Consider the following 17,015-nt stretch of genomic DNA (forward strand, 5'->3'; position numbering starts at 1 on the left):
TAAACCTCTATGATTCTATTTTGAGATTGGGATTAAAAGGTCCTGTCGGTGTAGAGGAGAGTGCATTTCAAATATGCTTCATCTGATTCAAATCACTACAAGAACATAAGAACATAAGAAATTGAAGCAGGAGTAGGCCACTTAGCCCTTCGAGCCTGCCCCGCCATTCAATAAGATCATGGCTGATCTGAAGTGGATCAGTTCCATTTTCCTACTCTCTCCCCATAACCCTTAATTCCCTTGTCTGTCAAAAACCTATCTACCCGTGGCTTAAATATATTTAGTGAGGTAGCCTCCACCACTTCAACGGGCAGAGAATTCCAGAGATTCACCACCCTTTGAGTGAAGAAGTTCCTCCTCAACTCCGATCTAAACTGCACCCTCCCCACCTTATCTTGAGGCTGTGCCTTCTAGTCCTGCTATCCTTTCTAAGCAGAAAAAAAATCTCTCTACCTGTACCCTAAACATCCCTTTCATTATCTTATACGTCTCTATAAGATCCCCCCTCATCCTTCTAAACTCCAACGAGTACAGACCCAGTCAATTTAGTCTCTCTTCATAGTCCAACCCCCTCATCTCCGGTATCAGCCGAGTGAACCTCCTCTGCACTCCCTCCAAGGCCAAAATATCCTTGCGCAAGTGCAGCGACCAAAACTGCAGACAGTACTCCAGTTGCGGCCTCACCAGTTTCCTGTACAATTGCAGCAAGACCTCCCTGCTTTTATATTCTATCCCCCTCGCTATAAAGGCCAGCATACCATTTGCCTTCTTGATCACCTGCTGCACCTGCAGACTGGGTTTTTGCAACTCATGCACAAGGACCCCTAGGTCCCTCCGCACTGTAGCATGCTGCAGCTTTTCACTCTTTAAATAGTAATCCCTCCTACTATTATTCTGCCAAAGCGGATAACCTCACACTTGCTAACATTGTACTCCATCTGCCAGGTCCTCGCCCACTCGCTCAGCCTATCCAGATCCTTCTGCAGACTTTCCATACCCTCCGCGCAATTTGCTTTTCCACTCATCTTCATATCATCAGCAAATTTCATCACCCTACACTCGACCCCCTCCTCCAGATCATCTATACAAATGGTAAATAGCTGAGGCCCCAGCACAGATCCCTGCGGCACTCCACTAGTCACCAACCGCCAATCAGAATGGCACCCATTGATACCAACTCTCTGCCTATTAGACAACCAATCCTCTATCCACACTAACACCTTACTCCCAACTCCATGCACCCTAACCTTCTGAAGCAACCTTTTGTGAGACACCTTATCAAATGCCTTTTGAAAATCTAGAAACACCACATCCACCAGTTTCCCTCTGTCTACCGCACTAGTCACATCCTCATAGAAATCCAATAAATTTGTCAAACATGACTTCCCCTTAACGAATCCATGCTGCGTCTGCTCTGTCAAACCATTCCTTTCCAGGTGCCTCGCTATTTCTTCTTTGATGACGGATTCAAGCATTTTTCCAACTATAGACGTTAAACTAACCGGCCTATAATTCCCTGCCTTTTGTCTGCTACCTTTTTTAAACAGCGGCGTAACATAAGCCGTTTTCCAATCTTCCGGCACTTTCCCGGAATCTAGCAAATTTTCAATTACAGCAAGTATATATTTACACACATCAGTGATTACAACCCAGCAAACCATCTTGACAGATGGTGTAAAGCAGGTAAGTGTAGTCAATGTGATTCCCTACCAGTTATAGAGTCATAGAGGTTTACAGCATGGAAACAGGCCCTTTGGCCCAACTTGTCCATGCTGCCCTTTTTTTCAAACCCCTAAGCTAGTCCCAGTTGTCTGCATTTGGCCCATATCCCTCTATACCCATCTTACCCATGTAACTGTCTGTTGCGGCTTGCAATTTTTAAAATAGTCATTCAAGGATAGTGGGCTTCACTGGACAGGGAAACACTTATTGCCTATCCCTAATTATCCTTGGCAAGGTGATAGTGAGCTGTCTTCTTGAACTATTGAAGTCCATGTGACATGGATACACCCACCTACTGTGCTGATAGGGAGGGAGTTCCAGGGTTTTTACAGTGAAGAAATGGCTGTATATTTCCATGTCAGAATGCTGAGTGCTTGGAGGGAAACTTGTCGGTGGTACTGTTCCCATATATATGTTGCTCTTGTTCTTCTGGATGGTAGCAGTTATGGGTTTAGGAGGTGTTCTTGTAGCAACCTTGGTAGTTCTTGCAGTACATCTTGTAGATGGTACACGTTGCTGCCACGATGCATCAGTTGCAGAGGGCATGCATGTTTGTGGATGGCATGCCATTCAAGCAGGCTACTTCACCCTGAATGGAGTCAAGCTTCTTGAGTGCTGTTGCAGCTGCATTCATCCAAGCAAGGGGACAATAATCCATCATACTTCTGACTTGTGCCTTACAGATTTTGATAGGCTTTGAGGAATCAGGGGTAGTTACCACAAGATTCCTAGCCTCTGACCTGCTCTTGTAGCCGCAGCGTTTAAATGGCTAGTCCACTTCAGTTTCTGGTCAATGGTTATCCCCAGGAGGTTGATATGAGGGAATTCAGTAATGGTAGTGCCATTGAATGTCGAGAGCAATGGTTAGATTCTCCCTTGTTGGAGACGATCATTGCCTAGCATTCCTGTGGGACTCTGTGTCCTTTTAGTGCTATAACCAGCTTCAGTCTCTCCCAAAGTTTTGTATTCCAACCTCAGCTTCAGTCTTAAGGGTCAGTTTTCTTTCTCAGTTTCCCATTTCAATTAGGATCTGTCTCAAAAAATACAAGCTTTGAAACCAGGGGTTCCTTCATAAATGTCTTTTATGATATTGGAAGCAAACCACTTGCAAAAACTGTACAAACATAGGTGGTAAAGACCAAAACTTGACACATTTTGTATCACACAAGGTACATGTGATTAGTTACTACATTTACAACAGATAAAGGATTCAAAACTTCAAGCTGTTATATTTTCAAGCTACTCACAGAACATAAATTTTCTATTTTCTTTCCATCTAAGCTATGTCCTTTAGGCTGCCTAAATTTGATTTCGCTTAAGAGCTATATTTAGAACATTTTCCAAAGGAAAGAGGATGTCTTTGCTTGACGAATGTATAGATGGAACTTAAACATATTTAAGTAATTTAGGATTTTCTAATTCCATGTTCAAAACCTTACAAAAACTCTTACATTTAGAAGGGACACTAACCAACTAATACTTTAGAAGCGCACATTTTCAAATATGCATGAGTCAGTCAAAAGGAGAATCAGGGCTATAATGTTGCAACCCTATCTTTGACCTCTGCCTATCAGAATCATGCCCCATTGGCAACACACACTTTTTCAGAGATGGCGTTAAAGCTACATAGGAATTTTGGCAATTGACTTGCTTCAGACCCGCAGAGGGAAGGGGGGTGCGCCTCCCTCAGGTGTCCATTTTCCACATTGGGCACCTCTCTTTCAAGATCCCCCACCCATGGGTGCTCCCTGCCCTTTGGCCTCCATCAAAACCTCCACATTCCCAACTCCAGCCTCACTTCCCCTCTCTTCAATGAGATGCCTCAAAGTTACTTGGTTCTGGACTTTGGAGTTTTGAATCTGGGAAGTACTTGCGGTCCCTGTCTTGGCCACTGCTGCTGCTGTGCCTCCAGAGAAGCCAGCCAGACTGGCCAGCAGCTCTTTGAGACAGGACTACCTGCCCAAGTGAAGGGCAAACGTCCTGTCTCCAGCCAATTCACATTTCATGGAGTGTTAAATGTCTGTGGAGCCGCTGTGATTGGCTGGGATGCATTCCCCACCAAAACTTCAGGTGGAGGAAACAGGAAACTCCACCACCCAAAAAATCCTGCGAATAACACATGTATTTCCATAGCACCTTTAATGCAGCAAAAGCCCTTTAACTACTCCCAATCTCTCCGACAGAAAAGAACCACCACGCTAACAGTATCTCAAATTCATTAGAAATATTATACAGAAGCTAAAGCACTTAATCTTTTACAATATCATTTGAAACAATGAGAGTTCCTCACTTGCTTATGACTTGTATAGCTCCATAGCGAAATAGGAAAATCCCCAAACAGCATTGAAAACCCATCTGATTGCATATTACTCTCTTCGTTTTTAATGCTCAGTCTGCCATATGCATCGCCTGCAAATGATTCACGTTATTTTAAAACGATGTGCACTGAAGAATATTTTCGTACAAAAAGCACAAAGAAAAATTGCCAGAACGTATGAAAATCAGTCTGATCCATCTACGTCATTGGTAAAAAATATAAGAACGGATGTGTGTCCAGTAAGCCCTTCAGAAGTATACAACAGACCTTAAGTATAGGTAACAGATTGGTTATATATACATCTGATTGCCTAATCAGGATTAATTCTTATTATCTGGGATGAGTGTTGAAATCTTCCAACACAGCCTAAGCAAGAAACATAAGGAGGAAAGATAGGACAAACAAAACTAAAGCTCCCTAGATAACATAAGTGATAGAGAATAAGATAAAGCAGAAAAGAGGATTCAAATGACAGCTTAATAGTAAATAATAAATTGGGACTATAGGCTGACTATAGAAAGTAGTGAGAAAAGAAATAAGAGAAGCAAAGACAGAGTATGAGAAGAGACCAGCATAAGGAGGAATTAAAAAGTCTTAAACATGTAAATAGGAAAGGAGTGGTAAAAAGAGAAGTGAGGCTGATTAAGAACCAACAATGACATTTCCACATACAGGCATGGTTGAAGTACCATCACAGTATTTTGCATTGATCTTTACCAAGGAAGAATATGCTGCAAAAGTCATAAGACGCTTGAAATATTAGATGGGCTAACTATTGATAAAGAGCTATAAGTTAAGTTGGTTGCATTTGATAAAGAATCACATGCCAGATTTGTCAGCAAGTTACAACTCATAGAATAAAAGAGACAGTGGCAACATGAATTGGCTGAGTGCAAAGAAACTGCGGTGAATGGCTGGTTTTCAGACTGAAGGTATATAGTGATATTACTTCGGGGTAGGTCATAGGGCCACTGTTTTTCTTGGTATATATTGATGACCTAGATTTCAGTGTACAGCAGAATGCACGATTTCAACATTTGTAGATGACTCAAATTTGAAGAACTGTTAAATTTTAAAAGGATGTAAACAGGTTGATGCAGCTGATGTATTGAGCGGTCAAATGGCAGGTAAAATTTAATGCAGAGAAATGTGAATCATTTTGTGAGGAAGATTGAGAAGAAGCAATGTAAAATAAAGGGGGTGGGGACAGAGGGACTTGGAGGCACAAATCATTGACGGTGACATAGCCAATTGAGAAAGTAAGTAATAAAGCACATGGGATCCTGGGCCTCATAAAGGTGGGCATAAAAGTACAAAGCAAACACTGGTCCAGCCTCACCTAGGGCACTATGTCCAGATTTGGGCTTCAGGAAAGAAGTGAAAGCACTAGAGAGCATGCAGAAAAGATTCACACGAATGGTTACAAGGATGAGGAATTTCAGTTATATAGATAGATTGAAAAAGCTGGGGCTATTCTCCAGACCAGAGAAAATTATGAGAAAATTTGATAGAGGTTTTCAAAATTACAAGGGGTCTTAAAGTAGATAGGGAGAAATCACTCCCAACCGCAGAAGGATCGAGAACCAGCAGTAAGGACCTGGAATGCACTGCTTGAGAGTATAATAGAGGAAGATTTAATTGAAGTTTCAAAAATTGAATTGAATTGTTATCTGGAGAACAAAGAAGTGCAGGGCTATGGGGGAAAAGCAGCTGAGTAGTCTAGATTAGTTGTTCCTGCAGAGAACTAGGACAGACATGATAGCGAGACATACCACGCGAACCGCCACATGCGACCCACCATTGGCCGGCTACGGGAGCCTCTGGTCCTGTCGTTGTCAATAGGGTTTCTGGTTGAATGCACGCCTTGTCTTTGAAGATTTGGTCCAATATGTCACAAACCATTTTGGCTTACTATAAAGTCACCTTTATGAAAATACAATTAGTGCAGCATCTCTACTGAGTAACAGATAATGTGCAAATGACAAAAACATACAGGGACACATATTTCTATTGCCAGGTTAACCAACAGCAATGTGCACTTCTATTAAACTACTAGACTTCTGGACGGCAACATGCCAACCCGAAAAGTTTAATTGGTTTTGCAGTCTGTACGAAAATTAGTTTTCAAGCTATCAGAAAGGTAAATATTAGTAGATAAATTATGCTAACACAGATTTATCACTGGATGGCCAGCCAAAAACCACTACCTCAAACACATACCGAATCAGTCCCTATGAGCATTCACAAGGTGTTTTTCCCCACCTCACCCCCATGACCTTCATTTGTTTTTCAGTTGACTGAGGTCTAAGCTTCAGTTTGTTGAAACTGGTATTTAAACAGTTATATTGTTTCCCTCGAATACAAATGTCATCAATAGTCCCACAAATGGTAACCTCAATCAATGACACTCATGAGGCTAATTGTGCTCCAACTGAAGATCAGTGAGCCAACGATTGATAAGGTTACAATTCTGGTTTGGTCTGTAAACCCAAACCCATCCAACCCTTCAGGCAATGGATTTATGTGGTCCCAGCACACCACACTTCATCTGATAATTTGCGAGTTATTTAAATACCTTTTTTAATTTCAAATGCTGCTTTCTGTTAGGTTACATTAAGTCATAACTTGCTTGTTTAATGAAATGACAATTTTTCTGTCCAGAAGCTACAAGCTAGGTTCAAGACATGATAGCACAGTTAAAGCATTCCCTTATAAAATGTACAGGATCTGAATAATATAGCCTGGCAGGCATATCTGGTACAATTTGATACACTCATTCTTTTGTAATCATAGCATGAAGAAATTAGTGATTTTTGTGTGCAGCCAACATTATTGTATGCTGTTCTTTACATACAAATTAGATTCAACATTTTACTACAATAATAAAGATGAGAAATTAATTAAAGAAAGCTCTGAGAAAGTTCAACAATTGGGACGCTGCTACAGTGAGAATTTCTATTCCTTCGCAACTAAGCTTTAGTGTCAAGAGTTTTAACCTTCTTCAGTTAAGACCACCTAGTGTGAATTATCACATTGCAACAGCTCAGAGGAGTGCCAATACTGCATGTTATCCTTTATAACTAAAACAAACTTTAGCCAATTTGTTATGTAGAACTAACATTAGAAACTATGGAATCAACTTTGCTCTGGCAGAGGAGAAAAAAGTGAAGCAGATGTAGGGCCAGGAGGGTTTAAATTCAAACACATAAAAAGAAAACTCTATCTACATAGTTCCTAGAAGTACAGAAAGTAAAGCTGTATTTGTTTTGTTTGTGAAACATTACAATAAGGCACATTTTAAGTGCCAACTTTGCAATTTTGTAATAACTCTTAGCCATAGATTGTTTATATTCAAATGAACAATAGATATATTAACACAGTAAAGGTATCAGAGCAACTGAGTTGGCTTTATAAATTTTACATAATGTTCCAATGGGTGAGAATTTCCAGCAAAGCAGAAAACAGAGTAAATTTATCTGGCATTACATTGTGAATTTTGATTCTTTTTTTCATTTGTCCTACGTTCTGTACCATACTTGGCTTCTTTAAATGCATTTTATGGCATTAATATATTACATGAAAAATTGGAATTTTCCACAATTGCTTTTTCTTAAACAGTACTACTGTGCTGAAATTAAAAAAAAACTGGCGGGTTTTGGTCAGTTGGGATGTTAAAAATTTAAAAATCTCACACTCAAAACACTAACCCATCCATTTCCAGGTTGACCCATCCTGGTTCCAGGAGATGGATTAATCAATTGAATATTTCAATAAGGCTGGCATTCTCTGATTTAACCTGCTTTGTAGGTTTAAATCTGTCTGTGATAGTCCTCAGTATAAGAACATAAGAAATAGGAGCAGGAGTAGGCCATCTAGCCCTTCGAGCCTGCCCTGGCATTCAATAAGATCAGAAGTGGATCAGTTCCACTTTCCCGCCTGCTCCCCAAAACCCTTAATTCCCTAGTCTATCAGAAATCTATCTACCCATGACTTAAACATATTCAACGAGGTAGCCTCCACCACTTCAATGGACAGAGAATTCCAGAGATTCACCAACCTTTGAGTGAAGAAGTTCCTCCTCAACTCTGTTCTAAACTGCAACACCCCCCCCCCTCTTTATTTTGAGGCTGTGCCTTCTAGTTCTGGTTTCCTTTCTAAGCGGGAAAAAATCTCTCTACCTGTACCCTATCTAGCCCCTTCATTATCTTGTAAGTCTCTATAAGATTCCCCCCTCAACCTTCTAAACTCCAACAAGTACAGGCCCAACCTATTTAATCTCTCCTCATAAGCTAACCCCCTCATCTCCGGTATCAGCCTGGTGAACCTTCTCTGCACTCCCTCCAAGGCCAATATATCCTTTGGCAAATAAGGGGACCAAAACTGCACACAGTACTCCAGTTGCGGCCTCACCAGTGCCTTGTACAGTTGCAGGAAGACCTCCCTGCTTTTATATTTTATCCCCCTCGCGATAAAGGCCAACATTCCATTCGCCTTCTTGATCACCTGCTGCACCTGTAGACTGGGTTTTTGCGACTCGTGCACAAGGACCCCCAGGTCCCTCTGCATAGTAGCATGCTGCAACTTTTCACTACTTAAATAATATTCCTTCCTACTATTATTTCTTCCAAAGTGGATAACGTCACATTTGCTAACATTATACTCCATCTGCCAGGTCCTCACCCACTCACTCAGCCTATCCAGATCTCTCTGCAGACTTTCCACATCCTCCACGCAATTCGCTTTTCCACTCATCTTCGCGTCATCAGCAAATTTTGTTACCCTACACTCAGCCCTCTCCTCCAGATCATCTATGTATATGGTAAACAGTTGAGGCCCCAGCACCGATCCCTACGGCACGCCACTAGTCACCAACCGTCAACCAGAAAAGCACCCATTGATTCCAACTGTCAGTTTCTTCTTAGATAGCCTATCCTCAATCCACGCTGACACTTTACCCCCAACTCAGTGTACCCTAACCTTCTGCAGCAGCCTTTTGTGAAGCACCTTATCGAACGCCTTCTGGAAATTTAAAAACATCACATCCACCGGTTCCCCTCTGTCTACCGCACTAGTCACATCTTCATAAAAATCCAGTAAATTCTTCAAACACGACTTCCCCTTCACGAATCTGTGCTGCGTCTGTTTGATCGAACCATTCTTTTCTAGGTGTCCTGGTATTTCTTCTTTAATGATGGATTCTAGCATTTTTCCAACTACGGACGTTAAGCTAATCAGCCTGTAGTTACCCGCCTTTTGTCTGCTACCTTTTTTAGACAGCGGTGTAACAGTAGCTGTTTTCCAATCCGCTGGCACTTCCCCAGAGCCCAGCGAATTTTGATAAATAATTACTAACACATCTGCTATTACTTCTGCCATTTCTTTCAAAACCCTGGGATGCATTCCATCCGGTCCCAGGGACTTGTCTACCTTCAGTCCCATTAGTCTACCAAGCACTACCTCTCTAGTAACAGTAATTGTATTAAGGACCTCATCTCCTACCAACCCTCTACCTTTAATATTAGGTAAGCTATTTGTGTCCTCCTCCGTGAAGACAGACACAAAAAATTTATTTAAAGTCTCAGCCATTTCCTCGTTTCCCACCATTAAATCCCCCCTCTCATCCTCCAAGGGTACAATATTCACTCTAGCCAGTCTCCTCTTCTTCATATATTTGTAAAAACTCTTACTATCATTTTTTATATTTAGAGCTAGATTAGTTTCATACTCTCCTTTCTTTATCGCATTCTTAGTCATTCTTTGTTGTTTTTTAAATCTTTCCCAATCTTCTAATTCCCCACTATTTTTAGCCGCTCTGTACGCATCGGTTTTTAATTTAATACTCTCCTTTATTTCCTTCGATATCCACGGCTGGTTATCCCTTTTCTTACAGTCCTTTATCACCGGAATATATTTCTGCTGAGCACTGAAAAAGATCTCCTTAAAAATCCTCCACTGTTCCTCAGATGGCCTACCAACCAGTCTGCACCCCCAATCTACATTAGCCAATTCTGCCCTCATCTTATCATACTCCTCTCTGTTCAAGCAGAGGACACTGGTTTGGGACCCTACTTTCTCACCCTCCATCAGCATCAGAAATTCAACCATATTGTGATCACTCGTCCCAAGAGGATCCCTAATTCTACCTGCCTCATTACACAGTACCAGATCTAAGATAACTCGCTCTCTCGTAGGTTCCATTACATACTGTTCAAGGAAACTATCCCGACAGCATTCCAAGAACTCTTCCTCAAGCCCACCATGTCCGACTTGAGTCAACCAATCAATATGCAGGTTAAAATCCCCCATAATTATCGCCATTCCATTTTTGCACTCATCAATTATTTTGTTGGCAGCTGAAGGGAGGGAAGGACAGCTTTGGGGAAAAGGGGATGTTTTCCCACTCCTCTGCCAAATCAGACAATAAACCATGCTCTCCATCCTGAGCCAGGGACGTAACCCTCCTCCCTCCCTCGCCATGCCCCTCTCCCACAGACCCACTAGCAGCACTATTCATCTGTGGCTCCTGTCTTCTCTACTGTGCTTTCTGCCTGACTGGAATTGACCAATCGGGTGAGGAACCTGTCAAAGCAAAACTCTGTAGTGTGTGAAGAGACCAATCTTTCAGGTTTCCTGACAAAAATGTTGCTTTGCCCTCTAACACCCCCAAAATCCCCTCCCCCAACTCCCAGCCTCCATAACATCGCCCATAAACATTCAACCCAGTGCTACCCGTGTGCATGAATTGATAGTTTTAAATCATCAAAGTTCCATTTCCATACTTTAATAAATATTAAGTGAGAGTTTGGTATTTTCCATTGGTCCATTTGTTTATGTGATATCAACTTGCTTACACTTATTTTTACTTTACAGGTATGTTCATGTAATAAGCAGGAAAGTTGAGTGTGTTAAGACATTGGCAGATGAGCATAATTTTCCATGCCACCAGAGGAAATTCCAGCACATGAAAAGCATTTCTTCCAATGATCCTTATCCTTATATTGTAACGTATCAAAAACATTCCTCCATTTTGTTGCTCCTTTAAGCATAATCTGACCTTGTCCCTACTAATATAAACAGATTTATTGGCATTCTCGGATGAAATGTTTGATAGTAGCATTGATGGAGAGATGGTAACATTTGGTAACTACAACAGGAGTAGGTGCAAAATCCGAGACAAATGTTGGTGGATAAGAGGCCAATGAGTTGCAATATGTAAGGAAGGTTGGAAAAATTCAGGAGTGGTGCTAGGCAGGTGGAGAAGAAAGGCAGGAAAAGGGGCAAAGGAGGACATTTCGCTGGAGTGAAGGTGGAAAGCATGGTGATAGCGAGGGAAGCTCACAAGGTAGAGAGGGAAAGTCCAATAGCCAAGTGTGTCACAACGTCTGGGTGGAGGGGAGAGGCCGGATCAAAGTCCAACTGAACACTGTGAGGCACAAAGAGTGGCTTTGGTGGTTGGAAGGATGCACAAAATCCTGGGAGCAACAACAGAGCTGAGGTGGAGAGGAGGAAAGGATCAAAGGCCTGGAGGAAAAGACAGCCCCCAGCTCTCCAAGATCAATGCTGGAAAGGTGGATGTTATCAAGTAGCATCAGAAAAGCAAGAGATGAAGGATGTAAGCGTGCACATCTGGGGTATTTTAAAAATTATAGCTTAACGTTGGAAAATGGTTGAATGGACTAAGAGGGCAGAGAATCAAGTGCAATCATAGGAGCTGGAATTTTTTCTAAGAACTGTTGTTGAAGGGGAAAGTGCCTCTCTGAAGTGGGAGGATGTTGGAGGGGAGGAGCAAGGAGGGCTTCTCACCTTCTTTCTCCAACACCTTTCCTCCACCATCAAACTGCATGGGACTGTACTTGCCTCAATCCAATTATATCAGTCCAATCATTGCAAGGAGTCATCAGCAATGGTTTCTCTTCCCACATCCGTTATCTCTGGAGTTCTTCAAGGTTCTATCCTTGGCTATATAGCCTAAAAATAGGCTATACCTGTATCCTGGATACAGGCTATACCTGTATCCTTGACAGCATATAGGTATTGCCACCTATATGCTGCCCCTCAATGACGCCATCCTGAAACACATCAGATTTTATATACACACTAACAACATCCAGCTCTATCGTACCACCACCTCTCTCAGCCTTCCACTGCATCTAATTATCAGACTGCTTATCCAATCCAGTACTGGTTGGACATAGAATCACAGAATAGTTACAGTATACAAAGCTGCCAAACAGCCTGATGAATCCTTGCTAGCTCCCTGCAAGAGCAATTTTATTGGTCTCCCTCCCCCCCACCCCATTCCCACTTCCATGCAATTTTTTTGTCCCCAAGGTGTTTTCTTCAATTCCCTTTGGAAAGCCTGAATTTAATGTGTATGCATTCACACACTCATGCAGTGCATTCTAGACAGCCACTTACTGTGTAAAATATATCCACTTACTGTGTAAAACATATTTTCCTCATGACATTATTGGCTCATTTGCAAATCGCTTTAAATCTATGTCTTATGGCTCTCAACCCTTCCAGCACTGGGAAGTTTTCTCCATCTATTCTGTCTGGACCTTCACAATTATATACATCTCGATCAAGTCTCCTTTCAGCCATCTCTTCTCCAAAGAGTATAATCCCTGTTGTTGTTCCATAATTAATCTGCACTTATTCAAGCATTTCTTAATTTTATCCTGGATTATAGTGTGTTAAAGCTTTCCCACGACCAAGGTTAAACTCACTGGCCTGCAGTTGCTGAATTTATCCTTGCACTCTTTTCCGAACAAGGGTGAAACATTTGCAATTTTCCAGTCTTTGGCCAACATCCCAGAATCTAAGGAGGACCGGAAGATTATGGCCAATTTCCATCCTTCCATCAGAATCCTCAGATGCATTTCACCCAGTCCTGATGACTTTTCAGCTTTTAATGACATACAGCTTTTTCTTACACCTCCTCTTTATTGAATTTCATGCTATCCAGTATTCCAACTACCTCTTGGTGCTGAAGATCATGCAGTATCGCTTGTGACTCCTCAGATACAGAAGCGGACCATGCCCAAATGCAGCAAGACCTGAACAATATCCAGACCCAAGCTGACAAATGGCAAGTAACATTCACGCCACACGTGTTAGGCAGTGACCATCTTCAACAAGAGAGGAGCTAACCATTGCCCTTGACACTTAATGACATTACCATTGACCAGAAACTGGACTAGCCATATAAATACTGTGGCTATCAGCGCAGATCAAAGGCTAGGAACCCTACAGCAAGTAACTCATCTCCTGACACCCCAAAGCCTGTCCACAATCTACAGGGCACGTCAAGAGTGTAATGGAATTCTCTCCACTTGCCTGGATGACAGCAGCTCTCACAACCCTCAATACGAATGGACATAGCAGCCTGCTTGATTCCTAATCCTTCTGTAAACATTCATTCCCTTCACTGTGGGTGAACATTGGCAGCCATGTATACCATCTACAAGATGCACTGCAGGAACTCACCAAGCTTCCTTTGGCAGCACCTTCCAAACCCACAATCACTACTTTCTAGTTAGAAGGACCAGAACAGCAGGTACCTGGGAATACCACCACATTGAAGTTCCCCTGCAATCCGCTCACCATCCTGATTTGGAAATCTTTTACTGTTCCTTTAGTTACTGGGTCAAAACTCTAGAACTGCCCCTCCCTAATAGCATTGTGGGTGATTGCAGCAGTTCAAGAAGGCAGTTCACCATCACTTTCTCAAGGGCAGCTAGGGATGGACAATAAATGCTGGTCCAGCCAGCGACACCTACATCCCATTAATGAATAAAAATCTGTTGCAGCCTCAAAAACTCTCCCCATGTACCCCTCCAATGCTGACCCCTAGCTCACCACCAAATTGCTTCTCCACTGGTAACTGTAGCTTCAACTGCCTAAAGCCCTAAGCTCAGGAATTCTTACCGTGAACCTCTCTCCCATTCTCTTCTTCTTTAAATGTTCCTACAAAACCCTACTTCTCTGACCAAGCTTTTGTAGCTTAATGTCAAATATTTGCTTGACTAAACTCGGAAATGCCACAGGATATTTTCCTATTTCAAAGCAAGTTTTTTTGTTATTCAAATAACAGATCATCTGCCACCTGGTAGAACAACAGAAAACATTAAGCTAAATATGAATGTCCAATTGTAAAAGACTAATCCGTTTTAGTAAAGCTGATGAGATGTTCCTTCATTTTTGGACGTCAAAAATGCAATGCTCACTGCAAAATACAAACAGGAGAAACTTCACCAAACAATGCAGGGAGGAGCATTCCCTCAGACCTTTGCAGAAAATAAAACTTACATCTCCAACGTCAACCCTGCGTCAGGATTTTATATTCAATTTTGTACTGCAATATAAATAATGGTCTTAAGTTAAAGCCCCTTTTTCATATTTGTTCTATTTCATTTAATGACATTCAAGGTCAGTACAAAGTTGTCAGTTTTCTCCAGGTAGGCGTGTATGAACAACAGCCAGTTTGACCAGAATATCTTAGTCCAAACAGTGTCCATCAGGTGAGAAATGCAATCTGTTGCCAGTAACAAGAAGTTCAACAAATAGCCTGCAAGTAAAATCTATTTTACAGGAAACAGAGGGGAATGCTGTAATTTTGAACATGGCTGGTTTGTATCTTTGACAAAGATGATGAGTTTGACCACCATATCCTCACCTGTTCATCAGTGTTATTATCAGTCACTGATTTCAATTATCAATGCAAAATTTCCAGCATGCTGTGGAGAAAAGACAGGAAGTGGCGGACAAGCAATCTTCCCCCAAAGCCATGAATCTGCATACACAGTGAGAATAGACAAAAACTAATACATTGAGTCACCATCAGGATAAATGCAACAGGAAGGGAGAAACAGCAACAAAGTCAGGGCATAGGAGTACAAGTTGGATGCAGTTGTCCTCGATTATGGAATCAAACCGCATCTTAAATAAATTAGCAACTTCTCTGCTACTATCATTGTGGGTCTGAGATCAGGTTGTCCTTTGTCAGGAAATTGCTGGAGACTAGGCCATTGGCAAACTTTACTTTTTATTGAATATTCTACAAACTATGGTTAGTACAAGGCTTAGCAGAGAACCGATCTCCTCAACCTTGTGCTTAGTTCTCAGAGGACGAGGATTCAAGTTCCCCATGATCTCTCTTGAACACTATGTGAACCTTCAGAGCCTAATGGCTCTTTGTTCAGATTGTCTTCCTGATTATCTGGACAGTTGATCTATTCCATTGATGATCTGCTTATAGATGCAAGTGAGATTCTGTTTCTTCTCACTATTCCATTTACAGTCTCTATAAAGCTAAGGTCATAGACGTAGAGTTTCAACCCAGAATTTGGCCTTTGTAATTCTGGTTCTAAATCAGAGTGATTCTCCAAGTTGGAGTTTTGGTAAATCTGGTAGTCTATGGTATTGATTAGTTTCTGGCTTGATTTGCACAATACACATCCTTCTCTCTTACTATTGCTATTTCTTAATTTTGCTTTAAGATATGGCACAAGCGTATGTGGAAGAACAGAAAGCCGAATCCGTGGTTATCTTCCCTTCAGAAGTCCTAACAGAGCCAAACCATTCTGCAGCAGTGTGAAATGGTTGGTCAACATTGATAATTGTGAGTCATTTTCTTCAACAAAGCCTTTATCATTCTTGCTCCTCTTTTGCCCTCTCTATTAGCTTGTGTGTATCTGGATGCAGACAAATCCATAGTCTTCTGTAAACTTTTTATAACAATCAATGACAGTTTCATGATCACCATTGGCATGACTAGCTTTATAGTCCAGTTTTATTAACGGAATTCAAATTCCACCAGCTTTCATGGTGCTCTTACAGATTTACGGAAAATAGTAAACTGTATACAAAAGGTAGAACCAAAACTCAACTATTCAAGTAGAACAAGGGGAAACACTAGTTAAAACTAATGAAAAGCCAATTTAGGGCCTATGTCAAGCATTTCATATTCATACAGATCAACAGATTAAACAACCTCCACGATAGGCAAAATACTGTAGATGCTGGAAATCTGAATATAAACACAAGATGTGAGAAATACTTAACAGTCAGGCAACATTAATGGAGAAACAGAAATAAAATTTCATGTCAACAACCTTTCAAAAGATATAGCAAACTTTCACATAGTGCTGTGGAGGCCAAATCATTAAGCAATGATTCATTTTTCATGAATCATTAAGAAATGGTTGGATGCTATAAACAACGAACTTCAGGAATTTTATAGATGAGTGAACTGAAGATGGCCAAAATGGCGTTCCTATTTGAATTACCCTGATTATTTATGAAGAAAAGCTTTGAATCTTCTACCACACTTTTTTTTATTCATTTATTGTTCGTCCTAATTGCCCTTCAGAAGGGCAATGATCTTTATCCATGTCTTTTAATCATTTTTGGAAATCTTCCCTCTCCAAAGGTAAATGTAAAATGAGAAAAATGAGGTCAAGTAAAACAAAAACGATAGAGGAAAAAACAAATAATCGGAACATTAATTAAACTTAAAACAGGTAACATTAATAAACTAAAGAAAATTGGTAATAGGACATTTGGAAGGAACCGATTTAAAAACAGAAAAGTTTTGGAAGAGACAGGGCCAAAGGAGGAAAAGGGTTCGTAGTAAAACAAAGCAAATATCTGCTCATCCTGTTATCCATTAGCATGGTGAAATCAGCATGGTGCAAAAATGCATCAAACTGTTATGCTTTAGGAAATGTTATCTATTCTAATATTATCAAGTATTAGATGGCTGTTTAAGAGTCCCTTTCAGTGAAGCCTTGGACCAAAACCATGAATATGACTGGTTAAAGAAAAATTCAATTATGTGATTTGAAATGTATAACATTATGCAGCCTTCCAACTCCATGCCAGCAAGTAATCACACTAAGCTTCTTATGTCCTAGAACAAATGAAAACAAGATTTTGGAGTTTTGATGACAATGTAATATGCTATTGTCCATTA

At 41.0% G+C, this 17,015-nt stretch overlaps 1 protein-coding gene across 6 annotated transcripts in view; it reads right to left on the reverse strand.

Moving 5' to 3' along the window:
• supt3h (SPT3 homolog, SAGA and STAGA complex component) overlaps positions 1 to 17,015 on the reverse strand; it is a 430,545-nt gene that overhangs the window by 262,669 nt on the left and 150,861 nt on the right. The window lies entirely within an intron of this gene.

This window comes from Carcharhinus amblyrhynchos, chromosome 7, assembly GCF_965287045.1.
Source record: "Carcharhinus amblyrhynchos chromosome 7, sCarAmb.v2.hapA, whole genome shotgun sequence".
Classification (NCBI taxonomy): Eukaryota; Metazoa; Chordata; class Chondrichthyes; order Carcharhiniformes; family Carcharhinidae; genus Carcharhinus; species Carcharhinus amblyrhynchos.